This window comes from Octopus sinensis, linkage group LG3, assembly GCF_006345805.1.
Source record: "Octopus sinensis linkage group LG3, ASM634580v1, whole genome shotgun sequence".
Taxonomy (NCBI): Eukaryota; Metazoa; Mollusca; class Cephalopoda; order Octopoda; family Octopodidae; genus Octopus; species Octopus sinensis.
This window is the reverse complement of record NC_042999.1, coordinates 112,539,933-112,544,932: the sequence shown is the minus strand read 5'-3', so window position 1 is coordinate 112,544,932 and position 5,000 is coordinate 112,539,933. Positions and strand designations below refer to the sequence as shown.

General features: G+C 46.2%; 1 long non-coding RNA gene across 1 annotated transcript in view; it reads left to right on the top strand.

Annotated features, from left to right (window-relative positions):
- Positions 1-5,000, top strand: part of LOC118762791 — a 15,416-nt gene that overhangs the window by 3,650 nt on the left and 6,766 nt on the right. Inside the window, exon 2 of the long non-coding RNA XR_004998540.1 lies at positions 4,787-4,790. This is a non-coding gene — a long non-coding RNA (uncharacterized LOC118762791). The remainder of the gene's footprint in view (positions 1-4,786; positions 4,791-5,000) is intronic.

Sequence of the window (5,000 nt, the reverse complement as noted above, 5' to 3'; positions counted from 1 at the left end):
TGTAAAAAAAAAAAAGAGAAAAACAATCTCTCTCCCTGAACAAACATAGAAACCTCAAGCATGCATTCATAGTGTGTGTTTGTGCATAGGTATATGCATGTTTTTATATATATATATATATATATATATATATATATATATATATACATACATACATATTCTTTTTTTATTACTCTTTTTACTTGTTTCAATCATGTGACTGAAGCCATACTGGAGCACCATCTTTTGTCGAGCAAATCGACCCAGGACTTATTCTCTGTAAGCCTATTACTTATTCTGTTGGTTTCTTTTGCCAAACTGCTAAGTTACAAGGTTGTAAACACACTAGCATTGGTTGTCAAGTGATATATATATATATATATTCGACAGGCTTCATTTCAGTTTCCATCTACTAAATCCACTCACAAGGCTTTGGTCGGTCCAAGGCTATAGTGAAAGGCACTTGCCCAAGGTGCCATGCAGAGGGAGTGAACCCAAAACCATATGGTTGGTAAGCAAGCTTCTTACCACACAGCCATGCTCGTGCCTATATATATATATACATATGCATATATTCATGCATATATTAATATATATATATGCATACATACATATACATATATACATACATAATATATTATATATTATTATATATATATATATATATATATATATATAATATCTATAATAATATATATATATATATATATATATATATCACGCACACATACATACACATGCATATATATACATACATATACATTTATAATATATACATATATATATATATATATACAAATATGTACATATACATACATACGTGTTTGTTTGTGTGTGTGTATGTGCATACACACATGTATTTGTGTGTATGTGTGTGCATACCATGCAGAATCAATAATACCAGGAGCCACAATGTAGTGCTAATCATAATCAATACACAAATGTATACTCACTCACATATATTCTCATGTACCCACTATACACCCACTTTTAGACAGATATTTCAAAAAAAAATATATTGAAGAGCATCTAAACACAGAGAGATGAAAAACACAAGAACATTTCAATGTGTGTTTTATGTTGGAGGCAATAACCAGAGTAAATGCTATTAATACTTGAACCAATTCCATCTTTACTCAATGATAATATACAGAAAAGTCAGTGATCTTCATATCACTAAGTGACTGTGTCTGGAAGCATTCTTGTAAAATACAATGCAAGTATGACCAGATGTTTAAGAATCTGTTTCAGACTAGTGAGGTATTAGGTTCAAGCCTATTACATGCAGCATTTTGGATTAGAGTATTGTACAATAGACTTCGGTTGATAAAAGCCTTGTGATAGAAATAAGGGTGAGCTTGCATTTTAATGGTTAGGGTATTCGGCTCATGATTGTAAGGTCACGAGTTCGATTCTCTGTAGCCCATTGCATATTTGAGCAAGACACTCTATTTTCACGCTGCTCCAGTCTACTTAACTGGCAAAAGTTAGTTGTACCTATAAATGGATAAGTCTTCTCACAGCTGAGTGAACAGGAACAATTTGAAATAAAGTGTCTTGCTCAAGAACACTACACACGTCTCAGTTTGGGAATCAAACTCACAATCTTACAATTGTAAGCCTGATGCTTTAACCACTGAGTCAAGCATCTTTACAAAAATATAAATAATATATGTGTGCTTGTATATGTATATATATATTGTGTCAGGTCTCTGCTTGGAGCTACTGATAACATGTAACCCAGTACAACCTGTTACATGGTCGGGTCGTTGGCGACTAAACTGGCAACCCCACCAAGATTTCTTGATGAGGAGGGTGATTTGGACACCCAGCAGGACTAAAAACAAAACCTGTCAAAGGGCAGAGGAACTCTCTCATGAGTCAATGGCCACCCAAAAACCTACATAAATCTGGAGTGGAGCCCCTACGGGGGTTGGATTGCGTCATGCGTGCCACCTTCCGGCAGCTCCTGCATCCTGGTCTACCCCCAGGCGTCTTGACTTTGTCTTGCCACTGGATCCGGTGCACCAGGACGAGAGAGTGAGGCTGATCCTGCGCAAGTCACCCTCACTATAATCCAAGTCACGTGCACGTCATGACATCATGACACCAACATCACAAAGTCCTGTGGCGATGGGGAAACGGCGAAGTAGCAGGTGAGGATACACTGGGAGCTGCAGTCGTGAACCCACACACAGGCGGCTTAGGACATGTGGTCGCCCCTCACTGAACTGAGGCAGCAGTGGAGTCTGGCAGCCTCCTGAGTGACCGAGCAGCCCTCTTCAGGATCGCTCTGCTCGCCTCCACAGCATGAGGACGGGGCTAGAAAAGGTTGCCCTAAACATAGCCTGCCTCACCACACCCTGGTCAGCAAACCGCGGCTGGTGGGGATCCTTTCCAAGCGGTCGAAACAAAGAAAGAAAACGAACAAAGGTGCTCACTTTCGCAACTTGGAACGTGAGAACTCTGCTTGACAACACCAAAGCAGAGAGACGAGCCTGGTGGCCAGAGAACTGAGCCGATACAATGTCGATATCGCAGCACTGAGCGAGACCCGCATTGCGGACAAAGGCCAGCTGACAGAGACGGGCGGCGGCTACACTTTTTTTTGGAGTGGTTGCAGCAGCGAAGAGCGTCGTGAGGCTGGTGTTGGTTTTGCCATCAAGTCAGTACACGTGCGGAAACTGGAAAGCTCCCCCGAGGGTATCAACGATCGGCTGATGAAGATGCAACTCCCACTTGGAAATAAGACTAGTGCGACCATTATCAGCGCTTACGCCCCCACCATGACCAACCCTGAAGAAGTTAAGGACAGGTTCTATGAGGAACTCGACTCCCTCATCACGTCAGCCCAGCCTGGGAAGCTCATCCTCCTTGGGGACTTTAACACCCGTGTCGGGACTGACCACCAAGCCTGGCATCGCGTACTGGGAAAGCAAGAAATCGGAAAGTGCAACAACAACGGGCAGCTCCTCCTGCGGGTGTGCGCCTCTCATGATCTTACCAACTCCTTGTTCCGTCTGCCAACACGCAACAAGACATCATGGATGCATCCACGCTCCAAACACTGGCATCTGATAGATTACGTCATCGTCAGGGCGAAAGACAGGCGGGACGTGAGACTGGTCAAAGCCATGTGTGGAGCTGATTGCTGGACGGACCATCGCCTCATCATCTCCAGGATGGATTTCTACATCCAACCTAAGAGAAGACCACAGGGTCAGAAAGTGACGAGGAAGCTTAACATCACGAAATTAAAGAACCAGCTGACTGCACAAGATCTCCAGTCATGTATGGACAGCAAGCTGTTGGACATTCGGAATGACCAGTCCAGCATCGATGAGCAGTGGGAATCGTTCAGGGACACGGTTCATTCCATCGCCCTTGAAACTCTAGGCCAAGTTACGAGGAACCACCAAGACTGGTTCGACGAAACCGACCAGGAAATCCAAAAGCTCCTGGAAGAGAAACGCCGTCTGTTGCGGGCCCACCAAAATGACACCACCCGCACGGCAAAGAAGGCTGCTTTCAACAACATTCGCAGCACAGTCCAGGCAAAACTCCGCCTCATGCAAGACGCATGGTTAAGCGCCAAGGCGGATGAGATTCAGGGATACGCAGACAAACACGACACCAAGAAATTCTACGAGGCGCTGAAAGCTGTCTATGGACCGCAGTCCTTTGGATCAACTCCCCTGCTCAGCTTGGATGGAATCTCACTCCTGACTAACAAGAGGCTGATCCTGGAGAGATGGGTGGAGCATTTCAACATCGTGCTCAACCGACCAGCCCAGATCAACGAGGAAGCCATCGCACGACTCCCCCAGGTGCCGACAAACCACGAGCTAGCTGTTCCCCCTGCAGTCGAGGAAGTGAGCAGAGCCATCAAAAAAATGTCCACCGGCAAAGCGCCAGGCTCTGATGCCATCCCTGCAGAGGTGTTCAAGTCGGGCGGCCCCACCATGATCAGTCAGCTCACCAGCCTGTTCCAGTCGAAGTAGGACAGGGAACAACTCCCTCAAGATTTCTGGGACGTAACAATCGTCCACATTTATAAGCGGAAAGGAGATCGGCAGTCCTGCGACAACCACCGAGGAATCTCCCTCTTGTCCATAGCAGGCAAGATCCTGGCCCGAGTCCTGCTTGACCGCCTTCTGGAACACTTGGAGCCAGTGTGGCTTCCGCGCGGGTCGAGGGACCACTGACATGATATTCGCCGCCCGCCAGATCCAGGAGAAATGCATGGAGCAGCACCTTGACCTCTGCATGACCTTTGTTGACCTCACCAGGGCTTTAGATACAGTCAGTCGGGAGGGACTCTAGAAGGTCATGGGAAAATTTGGTTGCCCCAGCAAATTTATTGCAATTGTCCGCCAGTTCCACGACGGAATGATAGCCAGAGTCCTTGAAGACGGCAACTCATCTGAAGCCTTCCAGGTGACCAACGGAGTCAGGCAGGGCTGTGTCCTGGCCCCAATACTGTTCAGCATCATGTTCTCGGCAATGCTGTCCGATGCCTTCAGGGACTGCAAGTCTGGTATCGACATCAAGTACAGGACGGACGGGAAATTTTTCAACTGTGAGGGAGACAGTCGTCAGAGACTTTCTCTTTGCTGATGACTGCACCCTTAACGCAATCGATGAGCAGGATATGCAGCTCGGGATGGACAGGTTCTCATCAGCCTGTGACAATATCGGTCTCATCATCAGTGCCAAGAAAACCGAAGTGGAAAACTTCACCTACCTGGGCAGCACTCTCTCCTGCAATGCCAACATAGATGCTGAAATCATCAACAGAATCTCCAAGGCAAGTAGCGCGTTTGGGAGACTGCGAAAGAAAGTCTGGGAGCGGAGAGGAATCAGCCTCAACACCAAGCTGAAAGTCTACCGGGCAGTTGTGCTTACCACCCTACTATACGGCTGCGAGACGTGGACTGCTTACCGAAGGCACGAGCGCCAGATAAACCACTTCCACCTTAGGTGTCTTCAGAACCTCCTTCACATCCGCTGGCAGGACAAAG